A 21,276-nucleotide genomic window follows, 5' to 3' on the forward strand; every position below is an offset into this window, starting at 1 on the left:
CGAGAGCCTGGTTTGATATAACTGAAAACTGGATTATAGAAACAATAACACAAGCTATGTATATTTGACTCTGCCTTTTCATTTGATGCCATTGACTGAGACAATAAGCATTCTAGCCAGTCAGCATCATTGTGCTGATGGAGTCTAGGGGTTGCCTGCATATAGTGATATACTGTATGAATGAGAGTCTAAGACTGCAACTAATATATTCTGATCTCAATGCTATTTATACAAAACGTTTACACAAAATCACATTTATTAATTCATTCAACAGCCTAATTATTTTTTCTTTCTTTTCTCTCCCCTTTTAATGAAGGGATTAACAGTCTAGATTTTTTCTTTTAATTACTTATCAATTTGTCTTTTGCTATATACTCTTGGGAGTGTTTGGTATTAGCGGTTTGTTTTAGCTGGTTGTTTTAAAAATGCCATCAAAACGTTAACTTGTTGTAAGCCCCCTTATCATTGAAAAATAATAATAATTTGAATCTGAAAAATATCCAAGAAAAAATACCCAAAACAGTGGCAGCAAATGTTTAGGTATTTGTTTGGGCAGCAAATCCACTAAATAATAAATGATTCAAAGAGCATGAAATATCAAGGAATATCTGAACTGAGACAGGGAGGCTGCCCTCATAACAAATGAACCTAAGTATGTTTGTCTCTCTAACAATATGGTGCACTAGTTTTCTTTGTATATATCTGGCCATGAAAAAGTAAAACCAAAATGTCCATTTTAACTGCCCGAGTGTTATACAGCTTCTTTTCACCTGTAATGAAAAGCAGTAAACTCAGTAGTCCTTTCTCTGACCCATACCCCATACCCTAAATTGTTAACAGAATGCATGAGCTTTCTTAGAGGCTTAAACTGGGTCTTGGGGGAAAGCCCCCAAACCACGAAGGCGTGTCTCCTCCAACCCCATCGATCTCCAACCACTTCTGAGCATACTGAATTTTATTAGCATACAAACTCCAGAGGCTTCTTAGATTTCCATGAGGTTTTAAATGAAATGGTTGCCTAAAATGGAATATGTGGCTGTCTATTTTTGTTGTGAGGTTCCGGGTAAGTGTGGGAACTTTCACCACACCACTGAGAAGATATGCCAAAGCAAGCAGGAAGATGACTTCGAATTCTTGTGAATGAACTTAAGATAAAGGTCTCTTAGTATGGCTCCTACTGCCATTTCTTCAGGAGTTCAAAGTGAAGAGGGTTTCAGTATAACCACTGAAGATGTCATTCTGCCACACGAAAAGCTAAAACGTCAATTCCAGAAACAACTTTGAGATATTAGAGTATATTAATGACTACTTTACTAAAACCACTGAATCAAAATTCACTCTTCATTGAACAGTCTTGACCTCAAGAAGATACTTGGCACATTCAGCCCATTATTTGACATGGATTTTATGTTCAATTCATGCTTGACATACTGTAAAGGAAAGAATAAGAGAACCATTCTGTCGTGGATATTTGGCAAGGTTCATATGAAGATGCTTGGTCATCATATAATCAGCCAGCAAGACTGAGCAAGCTATTACCCCTAATGAAACTGTCTTCATTTTACTGAAGCCATTATGAACGTACTATGCAATATCTAAGAGTAATTGCATTTGAATGTCTGTGTTCAGTCCCCTGTAATTTGATCTGTGAACTCTAAGTATTCATCATCGGATAGTCTAACTTCCTGCACTACGTCTGGCCATTAATGGGCTGTGCCTGCTGTGTCTCTTTAATTTGGATTCTCTGCATGACACTGACATGACAATCACCTCATCCCTTCTGAGAGACACCATTAGACAGACATTGTCCAAAGCTACTGGAGTGACTATACATTTCCCAAGGCAAAACTCACCAAAACACAGGAAATCCTTCTCACATTCACACAGAACCTGACTGATCCTCTCTTTTGCCATCTCGTCAGAATAGCTGTACGTGTCGGATATTTTTCCCCTTATGCGGTGAGTGATGTTCCATAATTGAGGAGAATAATGCCGAATCGGCACAGGCTGCCCCTATCACGGAACACACGGATTTTAAAGTGGGGCATTTGCATTCTATGCCACAGCCGCCATGCTAAACAGCTGTAAATGCAGATAAATTGCTTATTCTGTGTCCTCGAAGCTTGTGGGACCTCAGCTTAATGAAGTGGAAAAGTCCCTTTTGTAATGGGCCTGATTCATTGTGTTGGCCCGTCAAGCCAGGGATAGAGAAATCACTGCAGATGCTGTCCGAGAGGCGGACAAAAGAAAGAGAAGGTCAGGGAGAGAGGCCAAGCCTCCCATTCCACACTGCGCAACCTACAATCGAAAGGAAAATCAACGTTATTCCTACAACTCCCTGTGGCCTTCCCAGATGCATTCCGGGTGCAATGATTACCATATGCCACTCACTGGCTGGTTCTGAGGCGCTCACTTTGGGTCCCAATGCAACCAGCCATGACATCCATCGGAAGCGCCTATGTTGTCCCAACGCTTGAACTGGAGAAGTTTTTGGCTAGCGACAAGCTGCCATGTTTATTCTAGTGCAGGTTTCCTAGCAGCCATTAATCTTGCAGGGATCATCACAACATCCCTGTGACAGCTGCCCAAAGGCCGTAAGGCAAAAAAAAGATTATAACATCCTTATCAAACATGGGACCGTGCATGCTGTCAGATGACGCCAGCCAAGACGTCCGCGGGATTGTCCCTCTTCAAGACGCTGGATGGTCAGTCCTCCATGCGGTAATAAGAGGCATAAATCACCCCAGCATCAGACGTCTTTTTTGCGGCTGAGGTGATGAGCGCCAGCCCTCTGTCGCCTGCTAATTACCTGGCAGGTCCACGTGGATGCAGCCTCTTCCAGGGCTGCCAGCTCCGCCTGCTCCCTCTACGTCTGCTTCCTGTGTCCCTGCTGAGATCTCTGTTTATTCATGGAGGCCGTCCAGGACGGGGCCCCCCAGCGGAGACTCCCTGACAGCTGCAGCTCAGTAATAAGATATTTGGAGAAGTGGCTTCAGAGTTAGCTAAGTCGCTAAGATGATCCAAATGCCCATTTTCAGGAATAAATAAATATAATTAGAGCCGTAGCCATAGTCATAGTGAACTGACCAGTTGATTGTTGCTACCTTTGAGAGATCATAGACTATAAAGTGCAGAAGTAGCAAAAGCATTAGAACCATTGAGCATGCATTACAATGATACTCAAATTATTAACAATTAAGGATTAACAATCCTTCTCCTCATCCATTTCAACAAGAACATCCCACATTATAAACAAAACCACTACCTAGTGATAAAAAACATACATAGATGTATAATTACTGTAGCTATATATATATATATATATATATATATTATATATATATATATATATATATATATATATATATATATATAAATATAACTATTGTATAGCTACTTACCTAAACATATCATTAATGGAAAACCGATCCTCACTCTTCATAGCCAACAAAGTGTTTGTTGTTGTTTTCATTGTTAACCACATGGTGTTTAATACTAATCGAGATCCCTAACTACCTAGCTATTCCATGGATGTCTTGAGATCCCTCACACATAACAATTTTAGCAATCATTCAGTCAGTAAAATGCCACTCTTAGGCCAGAACATTTGGTAGCCTGTAAAAAAAAGTTTAAAAAAATTAGATACATAAATAGAAAGACCTTAAAGCTGCAGAGATTAAATAAGAACATGTTTATATTGTGACAGAGGGTCCAGACACCTGAAAACCAAACAGGCCAGGAGCTTAGTTATGACCTTTTTTTCAAGACTGGTGTGCAATATAACTTTGCTGAATCAGCAACACTGCATGTTTTTAGGGAGTGTGAATACTAAACAAGAGGCATTTCAGCTTGCTCATATTGAAAATATCAAAACAGGTAGGACTATGCAGTATAAAGCCAGGCCACTTAAGGAGTGGCTACGACACCTTCCCCATTCTTTCATATCTTTGGCTTTTAAAATGGACCATCAAGTGTAAGCTTCTCTCGCGAGGGTAAACCACTATTTAGATAATGGTCTGCCCCTCTTATTTCTTTAATGGATTTAGCCTGTTCCAAGTCGCAAAATATATTGCTGCTGTCTGCTTGCTCTCTGTGAGCAAGCCACACCAATAGAGGAAAATTGCTGGTGATTATTTCCAAGTGCTTTTCAGGTGGCAAAGTAGGAGAACTACCGCAGTGTGACATTTAGCTCAGCAACCTTTTCCTCTTCGCTTTTCTCTTCTTCTAAAACACTTCTGACTGAACATACTTTGCGTATTAGTGCAGATAATAAAAAGTTTGCAAAGGGCAAAGTCTCCACCATGAAGTTGTATTATTTATGGATTAGGGAATATGATGCAATACCATTCATGGTAATGAACCAAAGAGAAAACGTCGTCCTTTTTATACTATAGGCCCTGTTATTCAGGGGACCTAAAGTTTTTAGACCAAAGAACAGTCATAAATAAAGTTTAACACTGGGCTGCAATCAATTTTGGAATCAATGACTCTGCAGTCCACAACCCCTATATGTCCTATATGGTAGGTCCCCTGGGTATCTTGTCTGGTGATGCTCTTGCAGACTTGTAATGCAGTAATTTATGGGTCCAACCAGCTTTGCAAGAACATACTACTTTTCATCCTGTAACACGGTATCATCTAGGCATTGTGTTGGATCTGAGCAGTCATGATGCTTCTGTACACTTCAGAATTCATTCTTGTCAATAAGCTTGCATCTGTATTATGATAAGAACTGGGGCAGGGCCAGACCTCGGCTGGGACAATTAAGAGGCAGCAAGTGTAAAAACTCTATTCGTACTTTTACAGGAAGGAATCATCTTTTAGATGTTTCTCCAACTGCCTTTTGAACTACATTTTCTCCACATAGAACACCTTGATTGCATTTCTATTTTAACAAGCACAATTGATTTTGTAATGCAACTGATTGTAAAAGAAAGGAGCAATGTACATGTAATACAATTCACTTCTGTAACAGGACAGATACGTGAAAAACAACTCTAACTAGTAGAAGAGTAACTACATGGCATTTCCACTTCACAGTGTAGTTATTCACTCCCTCTTTTTTTCAGTATAGAAAAGACACATAGGGAGGCATCTCTCAGAGGCGTCCATTTAATAGAGTACTATCCCTGTTTTTCAAACACCCCTTGATCTGTCCGTCTATGTTCTTGATCTTTCAGACAGACGCGCCACCTCTCTGGCCTCTGCGGCTCAGTTCCTACTCCCACCCTCTGGTTCAGCGGCGGCATGCCCAATGTGAGCAGAATATTACAGGCAGAAATCAAACCGTCCACCTTTCTGATCAATGGTGGGCTTGCCTGATTGGTCCTCCAGCACTCTGGAGACAGGGCTGCCCCATACCTGTCAGACGGCGAGACGGAGGATGTACAGGACCTTGGGGTCAAGGTCATTAGCTAAATGATATAATTTGCAAGTATTAAAGGGCAAATCCCATTGTCTATTTGGCATACTTTGAACATCTGCGTTCCATTTTCAAATTGCCTTAACTTAGGTGGGCGTATGCTTGTGGTAAGAGCAATGTTAGAGGTTTTCGATTTAATTACCATGTGACTCTTAAATAAATGGTAAGAAACATTCAGAAGACTAGGAAAGTATCTCAGTGCCCTTGTGCAAATACCTGATAACAGTGAAATAGCTATTAAATTGAATGCCACAAAACTAAATTGCAGCACATTACATGGCAGTATTATCAATGTCTGTCCACTTACCTTGCATTAACATTCATATAGTGCTTCCTATCACTAACAATGGAAAAATAAACCATTGCTAACACTCTTTGGATAGCAAAACTACAAGCCTTTCACCAGTAACAGATCTAGCGCACAATTAGCACCTTTCTTAACCTTGCTATGGCACAGTAATGGCAGCAGGACTGAACATCCCTATCTCAGTTTACAGGCCACCTACTTTCCATTAAAGGACATTATTTCTATGCTAATCGGCACTGTAATCATCTGTCATTTGTCACGTTGTATCCAGTGTGACAGTGATAAATAATTTAAGGATTCGTTTCATTAGATACAGGGCCTCTGCTTTTGAGTAATCTTGCTCCGCTTCAGGGGACACTGCTGTCTCCTGAGAGCCTTCTGTTCCCGTGGAGACAAGGCTTCATTGACACTGACACCAATTAAAACCCAAGGATGTTTGGATAACACTGCTGATGCTCCGAGATACTGTTGGTCACAGATGCCTTGGCAGAGGTTGTATGAGGTTCACTGACATTACATTAGGTGCTACCTAAAATGATTAGGAGGTCAAGTAACATGTATTATGATTATCCAGGGGTAAGTTAATCTACTTTCTATGTTTTGACTGAAGGACATATACTTGATAACCGATTGATTTACTGTTATGAGCTACATGGATTTCTTATTTATCCTGCATTTTAATTATTGTCTCCAGTGTTGCTGTTCCTAGATCACCAGCCAGTTTACCAGTGGTAAGTAGCAAGGTCATTATTGCATATAAACAGAATATACGTTCCAGTGTGAAGTCAGGGTAAACTAGACTAAAGGTAACATTTTCTGAGACCTGAAGTAACACCTAATGACGTCACTGTGTTATAAACACTAATGCAAAAGTAAATTGTTCATATATTTCTTATTTTTGTACTTCAATCAATTCCCCGCAGTATTATGTATAGTACAGTAACAATAACACTATAACAAGAAAAGCTCCTACTTTGTGCAAATTCATTCAATGACCCCCTTCCCTCTTCTGGGTTATGCAGTTATTTTATACAACATACAACTCCCAGCCCTTCTGTAAGTGTAATCCGCCACTATTAATCCACTATTGACATGGAGGAAAGGTCTGAGGTTCATATTCGCCACTATGGAAATGTCGACAAACCGAGCACCTTCCTCCTGGATGAAGGTACAGAGCAGGTTACAGCCTCATGCACACCTGCGTCTGGGGAACAGCAGGCATCCGTGACGTCTTCCCTCTTCTCTGTTCAAGCCGGGAATAAGCACATTTCTATTATGACACAGTCCCAGACGGTAAAAGTGCCTCTGCTTTACCCCTGCTGGAAATGCCAGAATAGATGGATGGAATCCTGGTTAAAAGCTTCTTTTATCTGTGTACCTTTTTATATGCAAATGCTCTGATACCTGTCCATTTATTTACTGTGTGAGAGTGCTCAGATAAAAATTCATACTCTGTTGTCCCCCAGCTGTGGTCTTCTTTCAAATAATCCAACAAACACAAATAGGCTCTGATGCAAAAAGCAACTTTGGATTTCATGAAGATGATGATGAAGATGACAATGATTATTATACAAAGAAGTAGTACTTGTAGCAGTGATTTATTTTTGCACCCTAGACATATACTGAATAGCTAATCTATGACATTCTGATTCTGGCATTATTAGTCAAAGCTGGGCAAAAAGCTTTCAATAGCTTACAATTCTAAATAATTTTGCTTTTTGTGTGTGCACACATAACACACCAAATAACTGACTCGCAGAATACACAGAATTGGAACTAACATGGACCTGCACTAAAATAAAAAATAACAAAATAAAATTAAATAAAGCTATTTTAAAATAGAAACATAATAGGAACTCATATGAAAAGTAATATTTAATATGTACATTAGTGCATGGTCTGAAAAGACATATATATGTCATATATATATAATGGTATATCTATGATCACCAAGACGTGACTTACATAAATGTATCCTTGTGGGCTTACCACAGACTCCAAGTTACTACTTGGAGATTGCTAAAGGTAAAAGGCTGCCCCTTAGAATGCTCCTCCAGTTGTGCCTTTTAAAGAACACTTATTTTGTATGAGACCATAAATGTTTTCATGTAAAAAGGAGAAAATCCCAGTTATCATTCATAAGACAGTGAGTGACATTTATGCACTACTAGGCATCATACCTAACTAACCACAAGTCTCAGACACTGCATCCAAACATGTTACCTCAAATATTACTAAAAGCATCGCCTGTCAGTCATCATTCTTAATATCATCATGCCTTTCCATTGAGGTGGGCCAGTGTTCCTTAACAAGTTTTTTTACTCCTCCGAATACTACAGCACATCCTGTGTGTGTATCTTGTATCTGGTGTGCTGTTCCCACAATTTTACCATAGAGCTGACTCCACAGGGAAATCCCCCAAAGCTACCAAACAACCTTCTAACCCAGTACTGCTTCCACTGCCACGCCACCAACCACCAGGTTATTTCTGGGTCTGGTCAGCCAGCCTGACTTTTCCTCAAAGACACTAGGCTCAACATGGTCTTGGTTACATGGAACAAACTTGACCTTGGAATTTATTGAAGAATTACTTCAGAATGTTCCTGAAGAATCTGTCAGAACAACATGCTGGTTTTAAGTGGAATGGAACTAACAAGGAGGCAACAGATTGTGAATTCCATGACAGATTCTGGAATCAACAGAGACTTCCGTTGTTCGCAGATGAATAATTATTCTGTTCATTTATCTTGTCAATAGTGTTAACAGACAATATGTCCTGAGTAGAGACAGCTTGTTGTGGTTGGTTCACTTAGTTTGTTAGCAGCAAAACAGTTATTATGGCTGCTGGACAAATTATCCTGAAATATTCTTAACATTTGAGGTTTGCCCCTTAAGATGTTACACACTGGGACTCACAAGGACATGCAAGTATTTGCTTACTACCACTATTTTTACAGTTGTTTCACTTTTCAGTGTTTTGGATTCATGCCCTGAGGGTATGGTTTGGAGCTGCTGGTAGTTTCAGAAGTAATCTTCTACAGGGATGCTAAACTCTCCAGAACCTGGGAAGGTTTATTGTACAGATTCCTTGACAGCCTGCAGGGGATGTAGGGATATACTGTCACTGCAATATTATTGCAACACGTCTGTCTGTCTGTGTCACCACTGATAGAGTAGTCAAGTCATAAAAATATGAATTTGCCTTCTTTATCACTGCCCAGTGTCCACAAAACCTGATGCTGAGACAAAAACCATCGAGTACTCAGTTGAAACAAGAAATTAAAATTCAGCACATCAGAAGAATCAATTAACAGTCCTCCAAGAATGAACCAGAAACATGTTTTTTTTATGGATGACAGACACCAGACAGCTCCCATCCCCAGGTCGACACCATGAATGCGCTTAAATTGCAAGCTGCAAAGATGGGGCATTATTCCTAGTGGCAGCCTTTTTAGGCCAAAAATCAAGCAAACAGAAGAGCAGATTCAATGACAAGCAAGACAGAGCCTGATCTGCCATCCTCCTGCCTCTGTGGCAAAACACTGAGCTCTGTTCAGCTCTTTACTGTTTATCACCAGCGGTGATCTGCTGTAGAAAGGCCGACTGGGAATTACCGAAACGACACCACTGCAAGAGATGAGCTTGCTTTGAATCTACTAACAGTATAAAGATGTTAGAATAATTTTCCCGTTCCTGGTTCTACCTTTGCCATTGCCGTAACAAAAACTAAAGGGCCCATTAGAGTGATATCTGATTGAGAGTTTAGTAAATGTCACCCAGTATTTTAGCTGTGCAACAGGGATCTACAATTGAAAATTGAAAATATGGTAAAATGTGTCAGCGAAGCAAACCAAGACAGAATTAGAAGACATGGGCCAGTGCTGTTGGTTAAACAGTTGAAATTCCCTCCCAAAAAGTGAAACTAATTCACAATTTCGGATTATTGGGTGAGGTAAGGAGACAGAGGGGTGTGAGACTACATGTAACAGGATCAAGCCCTTTGTGAAATCAAGGTGCTTTACTGGGTAGCTTTCTTTGAAACCTGACGTTAACTTTTCAGAAATGCTTCTGGATTTCTAGAGATTAGTGGCAAAGACATGCAGCAATTCCTTGTGCTTGTGCTGCAGTCGGATTAAATACATTGATATGAACTATCAGCAGCAGGTTATCATATCCATCTCAGATTAAAACTCATTCATTCATATATATATATATATATATATATATATATATATATATATATATATATACATATACATATATATATATATATATATATATATATATATATATATATATATATATATATATATATATATATATACATGAACACACACACACCCACACACCCACACACCCACACACACACTGAGTGGAATTAATAAAAGAAGTTAGCAACTAGTAATGAAATTTTTGGTTTAGCAACAGGCCTCTCATTTTTGATTGCACTGTTGTCAAGCTAATATAACAATCCACGGTGTCTTAATATTTACAGATTTTAGACATAAAATGGTGAAACAGTTTAGCTACACCATTGCTTACAACACAGGCTGCTTATCTAATGCTACTTTGCGGCCAGGCTATGAATGTAGACATCAAGGTTTGATGCTACGTCTCTACCGACGGCCTATTGATGTTGCTTTTAATGCTTTATTGAGCCTGGGATAATGCTAGCATAATAATTTAGCAGTGATTAAACTTGTCTGGAGCTACATCGTAGGGTTTTGATGCACAATTGCTAGCCAATCAGGATTGAGTATTCAACCGCACCGTGTTACAGATGCGCATAGTGGCCATTTTAATTATCAGTGCTTTGAATTATTTCCGAGAGCAATGCGGACATCTCTTACAGAAAGTCTGTGAGGTCTGGCATGTTAACGGTCCACGCTTTGATGACTCTTCCTTTTGATCGTTGCAACTCCGCAGAACGCCAGTCGCGCACATTCATAATCAATACGGCAGGAATCCAGGCGTTCGGTAATGGAAGTTTAGGTACGCACCGTGCCGAGAGCGCGGCTCCATAAGTGCAGCGAGACGCCGTTTGCGGTAATAAATGGGACCCTGCACTGCGGAAGAGTCATTTAAGGAAACGAGAACAGAAGATGCTCCCATGACATCGCACATCACAGCAGCAGTATTCGAGAAAAAAAACCCCCAAAAAAACCACACAACGCCTTCTGCAGGGCATGCTCGGAACACGCGCACGCGTATCGTTACAAATGCAGTGGTAATTGGGACTTGCAACAGTCTGTTTTAAAGGGATGATGTAAGTTGGTGTGCTTGTTTTCTGGAAAAAAAAAAATAAAATGGGGCAGGGGGTTCCCCACAGTCTGAGTATTATAAAGATGATTACCCCCTTCTGTCAGACACAGCAGAAACACGCAGCTTTTGAAGTATCTGTAATATGCTGGCAACCGTTTTCATACGATTATTCAAGTGAGGTACTTCAAACTCTTTCCTAATAATGGAATAAATATTAAACAGTAATGTATTCAAAATTACCAGTATGTTTATCTCCTATTTTTATATACCGGGTTTAAGCAATGTTCATGCATATTTTTTAAAGTTAAACGAAGCGTTGTTTCTTATAATTTTGTTTTCACAAGTAAGTACTTACAAACTTAACCAAAAACAACCAAAATGCACAAAAACCACAAATACATAGTGAGAATAAAGAGCGGGTTGTAGTATTTAGCTTAGCTTGCCACGTTTTCAAAGACGTCACCTTTGGAGCTAAACGACCACTTGTGAATACAGTGCATGTGTGTTGCAGATTTTTCATTTATGCTAATATATCACAGACATAATTCAACTTCCTTTCATTTCTGGTGTGTGAAAACACGACTAATGTTTACCTCCTCATCACTAAAGTACAATTTCTCAGTCGTGTTTTCTATTTGAAGTGAACAGAAGCGAGGCCGTCCCCAGTCTTTCGGTCTCCTTGCCTACCGCGCAGGCTTCTCCACAGGTAGGCGTCGCTTTTTCTCACCTCCTCGTCTTTCGCTTCAACACGCCGCACCTTTCACCTTCCCTTGCAACCTGTCACTCATGTTGGCAGATGTTCTCGCCTCACCTGTTGGATGGACTATATCTGGGGGGAAACAACAACTTCGATAGCAAATCCAGTTGTCTAGCTGGAAAGAATTGCAATAATGAGCCAAGCTGTTAAAAGGATCATTGAGGGAGAGAGTGGGAAAGGGGGACGGATATAATCAGATACATATTTCCACAAGACATCTTCGTATGGGAAACTGTGGCCAGTATTAGCTTTTAGTTCTTCTTCTTCTTCTTCTTCTTCTTCTTCTTCTTCTTCTTCTTCTTCTTCTTCTTTTACAGACTGGAAAAAGAACAGCTAACAGTCAAAACCGTTCAGCAAGTCAGGTTTACAGCTTGCATTGCGTACGCCAGTTATCAGCATATCTGTGAGAAACACTTGGGTCACGGCTGCGGCAGAGTCCCAAAATGGCACACACACACACACACACACACACACACACACACACACACACACACACACACACACACACACAAAAAAAAACCCAGCATGGCACTCTGACCACTTGTCAAGCTCCAAAGAAGAATTTGACAAACCAAATGTCAGTGTGGCCTCAGGGTGAGATGTAAACGCCAGAGTATACAAAACATTTCCTCTATTACTCTCATCAGCAGCTAAGAGCAGCAATATTCACTCTCTAAGGCAGAAATAACTTCTGTGGCATTTACCCACTTGGCAAAAGGTGCAAAGCTGAGATTGCTGAAATATTTTAAGGATGCTAATTGCCTGTGTCATTTGATGTCAAACTTAAATTATTTGTGGTGCACTCACTCTAGAGTGGTTTTAAGTTGTTTAAGTGGTTTAAGAAATAAGGTAATTAGGGATAGTTTAAGGGTCTGATTCACTTATCTTGTTTAAATTCACACTACGGATATATTACATAAGTGTTACATCAAGTTTATCAAATATATATTAATACCTAAAAGCAGATCTTTTTAGATGTCACTCTTAATAATATTCTTGTTACCTCATGAACCAATAAATGATGTCTTTTGGCATGATGGCAGAATTGATACAAACCATCTGACAAATGTTCACATTAATAATTCACATAAATGATTCACACCAATGGTTCTGAATGGGGGCTAGTGCTGGGGTTAGTTGTCCTAGTTTCACTTTCAACTTTCACAGTTACCAATATCTCAGGTGAAGTTCAAACAAGAAATCAGAGCTGCTTCTTTCTGTCCATTTGTGATATGTAGTACCATCTTATCTGCTGCTGTTTCTATGAACGAAAAGGCAGAAACATACCACTAACCCCTTTGTAAATCTTTATGAAACATTTGTTACAAAGTCACATGCTATATTTTTAAAACTTTTGAGTAAATACAATTTTTTTTTCAGTGATACTTTTGTACTATGAAGTAGATAAAAGCAAAGTCACCAGCATGGCTTAAACTACATGGCTCAAAATTCTTTCAGACGTTGACAGACCCGAGTTCATGTGCAGAAACGTACAGGAGCCGACCTGTGAGCTGTGGGTGAAATGTGCTGGTGGGAGTCCTGCAGCCGTTCTCCCTGGACCGATCCAACACAAAGGCAAAGTGTCACAGGCCATATCACCCCCTGAACAAAACCGTGGCCACCGACTGCATTCATACACAGCAAGAATAATAAAAAACCTTGTTGAATTATAGCTTACAGTAGGCTTTGTACAGCTGAACATAAATGATAGAATGTAAGCGGGGATTCAACACAGAGGTTTACGCTGTGTAGACACAACCTGGAAAGGCAGGTGCACTTCAGGTACAAGCAGCAATGGAAAACAGGACGACACTAACTTAATCGACCTCCACACACTCCATCACGCTGTGAGGTGCTACAATGGGATGCACACTGCTGGCTAAGCAGGATCCAGAAGAGGGAAGCTACAGAGCCAGCATATAATGCTGAATGCTTTTTTTATTCCAGTTAGTATTCATCTATATTCAATAGTTTAAGCAATTTATGTGGAGCAGTTTACAACTTGAAAACTATCATAGCTTTATATTTACTGAAGAAAACAAGTGTTATATGGTTTAATTATTGTACGATGCACTGTACAAGCAATATTTTATGCTCTAGAAATAAAGGAGTTGAGTTTTTAAGGGCTACAATACCTAGCCCAGTGACTTACAAAAGACAGATAAGAGAAATGAAAACCAGTCCTGGATTTTGTAATCCCTTGTAGTTGATGAAATGATTAATATAACTGGTTGGCCACTTTGTCATCGTACCTAACTCCTCCGGAAACTGCTCTGATTCCCCCAGTCAGTCATCACTAACAAGCAGACCACAGCCATCCAGACTAACTTCACCTGAATACTAATTCTGCCCACCAGTCATCTATTTCTGCCACCTTATAAATACTCCATATTTTCCCTTTTGTCTTTGCAAAGTATTGTTTACCTTTGGTCAGTGTGATCTGGTTCTTCCCCTAGCTTTCTTGGTTTCTGATCTTTGCCTGTTTGTGTTGTCTTGTTTTTTGTACCTCTGGTACCTTTGCCAACCTGGTTTTTGACTATTGCCTGATTTGCAGTTACTGGTTCATGGATTATTTTTTTGAATCTCTCTCTCGCTTGGATTTTTTTTTACTGTGCCTAATGTGCCTTGGATCCTCCCTGTTCCAGCTCAGCCTAACACCTGAGCCTTGCAGACTGTGATTTGAATATCTCTGATGTAGAATATGCTTGGATTTTAGAATGTCGATATTATTGGACAAATAATGTGAAATAATAACCAGATGGGGAAGGAATGTCATTTAGGAAGGAATTGTCCATTTCCTTCACATAAAACATTTATGTAATGGGTCACATCAGACATCAGTGCATGAGGGACTATGGTGTTCGGAATGTCACGCCTTTTCATTCTCATGGAAACACATTTCTTAACTCGATTCCAGAGGTGCGGAGAGGAAAAAGAGGAATAGTCTACAACCCCAAGTGATAGTAATGCACAGGGGAGCTTTGATGTGTTGCCATGGAGAATGTTGCCAGGTTGGGTGTGTGAGGTGAGTGCACCTTAACTACAAGCCTATCCTGCATGAATGTGACAGTGCTGTGTGGAGTTTTAGTCTGGGTTATGTGGTAATAACTAAGAACTCTGACATGTGGACGCAGGATTTTCACGCCTTAATCTTCATCAAGGTTGTTGTACCTTCAAATTAAATTATAGTTATTTGAAATTCATCTCTGGCTGTGGTGAGCATGTTAAATATCTGACATTTCTAGCATGTGCTAATTCCAACTGATCCTTGCCTTTGCTATTAGAGGTGTCAACAAAACAAACAAACAAACAAAAATTTCAAGACACCTTTGATATGCAATAAATGTCGAAAACTTTCAGAACCTCCACATTTTGCCATTGGGTCACTTCAGAACTTAGTTGACCAGCTTATAAACTGAGAGTGCACATTTGTTTTTCCTCAGTTTGCCTTTTTTCCTGTTAAACTTGTGTCTAGTGCTTTATGCTAATGTGATGTAAACCTAGTCTGCCTGGGAATGAGTCTCCAGTCCCAGTTGGACTCTCCTGCATAAATAGCTTTTAAATGAATAGAAAAACTAATTAAAAGTCTAATACCATTCAATAAAACATTTTTGAAACTATACTCCATCAAGTCCCCTCTTCCTTTAGTGATCCTGCCCAAAAATTAAAGTGTGGGGGGAAAACGTCTCTTCATTTACAGTGGTGATTAAGATGGAATTGCTGCGGTTCTCACGCTTTTCGTTCCCACCAGCCGCTCTGCTCCTTCCTTGACAGGCCTTGATGTGTCACTGGAGTGAAGACTTCTCACAGGGGTTTGGAGCCTTCCTCGGAGCGTCGACCCCCGCGACAGACGGTCTCAGAGGCGGCACCGTATAGCTGGAGCTCACCGCCCGCATGCCAACCGAAGCGCACCGCGACGCTGCAGCGAGTCTCCCTGGCCGCTTCCACCGGCCAAATCATCGCGTGTGCTTGCCATCGGCCACCATCTGCGCGGTGCTGGGCGAGATCGTTATATACCGGCTTGCCAGTGTGCGTCCCACCCTCCAGCAACTCTTCCACCCGCCATTAAAGTGTCATGAGAACATGTGCTCACAGATGGATACGCGACTCAGATTATTGACGGCGGCCGTCCTCGCACGTCTGCAGGCGCGCAAAAACCAACGACATATGCTTATTTGTTTTCCGCCGTCAGGGTAATTTAGCGTTAGGCGTTAATAAGTGGAAGCTTCCGGAATAATCAGATGTTTAATGAGACATATGCATATCTCTATGTGTCTATGTATGTGTCTGTGAGCGGTGCGTGCGTGTAATCGATGGAAGAAGTGAGTCACAAAGAGGTCGACAGTGTTTTTCCTACCGTTCAAGATCTGCTAGGTGTAGTGTGACTTAGTTGAACAGTTATTTTAATAACACTGCTTTAACATTCCGCTGTTTCAAGATTGCGACTAGACACCGGTGACACAATTTCAAATGAAAAATACCTCTTGCCCTGAAATAACAAATGTCATTATGCTCTGTCTCATTACATTCCGATCTAATATATTTTGACGATACTGTGAAGATTAAGATTACTGTGACACTGCGAAGATAACTATTGTTACTATTGATCGTGTAGGTAGCTTTCTGGCCATGCACTGCTCAGCTTGGAGTAAACCTTATCTTTTCTTTTCTTATTTCTGCATAACAAACTACACACCCTGAAATAGCAATGAAATAAAATCATATTTCAGAATATATCCAACCAACAAACAGCATTTGAACAAGAATCAAATAATCAAACAAAAAAAAATGCCCCTTGCTGAAATAAACACAGATTTAAGTTCCACACTTTCTCACATGTGCAATGCAAGTCATCACTTTTAGCGTCTTGTGTGCCAGGGCATAGAGAGAGGAAGTGTTCTGCGCAGTCTGTATAGATTGATTAGGTCACTGTGTGCTGGTGGAACACAACTCCCACGCTATCGACAGTGACTAGGCAAATTCATGAACCAGAGCATGATCATGAACCCTGTCTCATTTTGCATTGCCAAATCTGCGAGCCATGCAAAACCCATATAGTGCCGTCTAGCTCGAGTAAGCGCAGATATTCAGTGCATAATATTCCAATGTTCAGAGTACATCAATTAGAGTCCTGCCCTAAAGAAGTGGCTCTCAATCCAGTTGTCATGGACCAGCCCATGTCTTTGTTTAATTCCAGCTCCTAACACACATGAACCAGGTAAAGGCTGAAGTAACATAATTATCCAACGCATGGCTTGAGAACTGGAACAGAACAAAAACGTGACCTGGCAACTTGACTCTTGCGCCCAGTAACGGGATTGGGAACCTCTGCCTTGAAGGACCCAGGCTTCTCAGGGTCCCTGAGGCCCCGGGCCCCAACCAGTGCACCATCATCAGCATTTCAGCAGGTCCATGATCCTCCACAGTGACCAAGTAGCTTTGCAGAGATCTCGGAGCGATAAGAGACAGCTGCAGCCTTGATGTGTTTGAGATTTGCCTGGCAAATGACATTACAAAGTTCTGTTCTTTAGCTGAGCTGCCCTGGAGCAGACCGTAAAGAGAAAAATGCAAACAGATTACAACAGAATTTCCTAGGACTGCAAATGGCTCTGCCATTAGGGCTCTGCCCATAGAGACAACATCTGTTCCGTGATAAAGACGATAATGTAACTGAAAAAGATTTAAAATTAAATAAACATATACACAGCATAAACATATTTCCTCTGTTCAGCTGCGGCATACTGATAAATATGATGGGTATTTCTTAATGTGATATTGATGAACATAGACATAAAACAACATGAGGGGAAAAAAAAGAATAATCAGATTTAGGTTTGATCAATTTCCTACTTGGCATCTTTGCCTAAACGCCCACACACCCCGCCCCTCCAATCATGATGCTTCTTGGGTCAATGGGGACATCTGGTCACACAACAACCATCACCTACTGTCGTAAACTGTCACTTATCTGAACCTACTCATGGCAGTTATGTTGCTCAGTTTATCAAAATCTTGTGGCTTACCCTTGTATACATGTGGAATCCACTGCCAGTCCTGCTCTGTGGACAAACTGGATGAGTAATAGGTCTGAAGGAACAGCGCAGACAGAACTGGCACTCTGGCCCACACTGCATCAGCGCACCATGGTGTAATTTAGGGAGGGTCTGCTCCAGAGTTGTGAGAAAGCGTACCAGTCGGCACTTTCAAGTGTGAATGTGCCTCAAAGCGCTGGCACATCTTATAATGTCATGTTAAATTACAGCATTCACACACACACATACACACACACACACACACACACACACACACACAAACACACACACACACACACACACACACACACACACACACACACACACACACCACACACACAAACACAGCCACCCACCTGCACTCCTGCACATGTTAAGGCCACTGAGTTATGTAGTTACTGTATCTTGACAGATTACCCAGTGCCTGAAGGAGAATGGCACAATAATGCTTTTCTGATCAGTGAATTGAGAAAGACAGAACAGCGCGCTCACATCCTTGTCCCTGTGAAGGCTGAGAAATGGTGCTGATATACAGGAACTCCCCCAATTAGGGTGATTTTTTTTGGGGGGGGATCTACAAAAACATATATATATATATATATATATATATATATATATATATATATATATATATATATATATACAGTCTAAAACTACATACTGCACACAGTTGTTAATGATTTGTGATAACTGCAGTGTTTTCCTTCATTTGTTTTCGATGGATTCTTTCCCCTTCCTCTGTTTTCCCAGGTCTATGTTACCTTGCTCTGGAAGTGATGGCAACGGCACCTTTAAGAAAATTTAATACATGTTCTACAAAGCTTTTATCCTTTCTCTCTCTCTCTCTCTCTCTCTCTCTCTCTCTCTCTCTCTCTCTCTCTCTCTCTCTCTCTCTCTCTCTCTCTCTCTCTCTGTCTCTCTCTCTTTCTCTCTCTCTCGCTCTCTCTCTCTCTCTTTCTCTCTCACTCTCTCTCGCTTTCTCTCACTCTCTCACTTTCTCTCTCTCTCTCACTGTCTCTCTCTCTTTCTTTCTCTCACTCTCTCTCTCTTTTTCTTACTCTCTCTCTCTCTCTGTCTCTCTCTCTCTTTCTCTCTCTCTCGCTCTCTCTCTCTTTCTCTCTCACTCTCTCTCGCTTTCTCTCACTCTCTCACTTTCTCTCTCTCTCTCACTGTCTCTCTCTCTTTCTTTCTCTCTCTCTCTCTTTTTCTTACTCTCTCTCTCTCACTGTCTCTCTCTCTCTCTCTTTTTCTCACTCTCTCTCTTTCTCTCACTCTCTCTCTCTCTCTTTCTCTCACTCTTTCTCTCACTGTCTCTCTCTCTCTGTCCCTGTCTCTCTCTCTCTTTTTCTCTTTCTCTCTCTCTTTCTCTCACTCTTTCTCTCACTCTCTCTCTCTGTCTATCTCTCTGTCCCTGTCTCTCTCTCTTTTTCTCTCTCTCTCTTTCTCTCTCTCTCTCTTTCTTTCTCTCACTCTCTCTCTCTTTTTCTTACTCTCTCTCTCTCTCTCTCTGTCCCTCTCTCTCTCTCTCTCTCTCTTTCTATCACTTTCTCTCTCTCTTTCTTTCTTTCACTCTCTCTCTTTCTCTTTCCCTCACTCTCTCTCCTTCTCTCACTCTCTCTCTCTTACTGTCTCTCTCTCTGTCCCTGTCTGTCTCTCTCTCTCTCTCTCTCTCCTTCTCTCACTCTCTTTCTCGCTCTCTTACTGTCTCTCTCTCTGTCCCTGTCTGTCTCTCTCTCTCTCTCTTACTGTCTCTCTCTCTGTCCCTGTCTGTCTCTCTCTCTCTCCTTCTCTCACTCTCTTTCTCGCTCTCTTACTGTCTCTCTCTCTGTCCCTGTCTGTCTCTCTCTCTCTGTCTCTCTCTCTCTCACACACATTCTCTTTTGTTGCTCTCCTTTTCTCTCTCACTTGCACACCTACCAACACACACATTCATTCTTTCTTGTACACACACACACACACACACACACACACACACACACACACACACACACACACACACACTGTCACTCCTATGATGGCATGAAGAATGACTCTGTTTCTCTTCGCCATGCTCTACAACCCTTCCCTTTTGCTCTGGTTCCTGGGTCTGAGATCACATTACTGCTGACACCAAAAAAAGGGGGCTGATTCATGACTCAAAAAAAAGATCCATTTTAAATACCTGTCAGACATTTGTTATCTTTAATAAGCTTGTTTATAATGCATGAGGCTGCGTAAAACAGAAAATGGCAAAAAACAAGACGGAGTGGGGCATGCGTGTACGGCAGGACAGCAGGTAACACGGCCGGGAAGAAGCAGGCTCCTTTTGTTCTTTGAATGCTGGAGTACATTTCCAATTCAATCTCATTTTCAAAGGTGGAGATGTGGAATTCAGCGAATGTTCTATTGCACTGTGAAACTCTTTTGTTTTGATCATGCTAGCTGCAGGCCTGCTTTTGAAGCCCTCAACTAGCAGAGAGCTCAGTTTTAATAAAAATTAAAAGTACTTCATACATGACAAAGTGACTTCAGAAAGACTTTGTTGGCTAAAAGGATAATGAGCAATCAGGCTACTTGTGAAACTCATAGTCACACTGAGGCCTTTCTGAGTAGCAGAGACATAGGTTTAGTATCAGTAAAGCAAAGGGAAACATTCCAAGTTGACAGGCGGAGGTGGGAATACAACAGGTCTGAGGTCAGTGTCACCTTTACATGCCTAGACTCTCCCTCACAGGCACAGCTGAATCCTGACACCGGTTCCTTTCACATGTACGTTTCAGATGTGCCCCAGTCCTTTACCTCATGGTGAAACCAGTTTCTGCTGACCTGGGTCTTTCTTTTTCAACTTAACCCACTTGGGGCAGAACTAGGACAGGCCTCATTAGTTCAGTGTTAAGCAAATCCTATCACGGCACATAGGTCTTTTTTGGCTTAAACCTTACATGCTGAAAAGATATAATGAATCTAGCACAGCCTGTAGTTATAATGAATAATGACAAAAATAATATAGAATATTTTACATCAGAACTTGAACTGAGAGGTTAGGTTTCTGCTGGTTCACATTGGCCACCTAATGTTATTTCCTCTAAGTGCACTTCACAGGCTATATACATTTTCACCTGCGTCAAGTTTCAGCCTGTAATGTTTAGTGAGTTCAACAATTTCATATCATTGGGGAATTCCTAAAGTTAGAAGTTTTTCAATGACAAAACACCAATGCTATTTTTAATAAACAGTATTTACTGTGTTTCTGGTACATTAACTCACACGGATACATTTTTATGCAGAAAGGTGACCTAAATTTAGACTGCTCATTATTTTGAGTGGCTTTGTGAAAAAAAAAAGTTTCACTTCTGATAGTTACAACTAACAAGAAAAACTTTGTTGAAGATGGACACCAAATTGCATGCCATAACTGCCATAAATGCGGAACAGGACATATCTTCAAAGAGGGAAAACAGCCATCAGCTATGAGGAAGTGGCTGTATTTATGTGTCAACATGTTAGTTTTATATAT

Source organism: Electrophorus electricus, chromosome 7, assembly GCF_013358815.1.
Source record: "Electrophorus electricus isolate fEleEle1 chromosome 7, fEleEle1.pri, whole genome shotgun sequence".
Lineage (NCBI taxonomy): Eukaryota > Metazoa > Chordata > Actinopteri > Gymnotiformes > Gymnotidae > Electrophorus > Electrophorus electricus.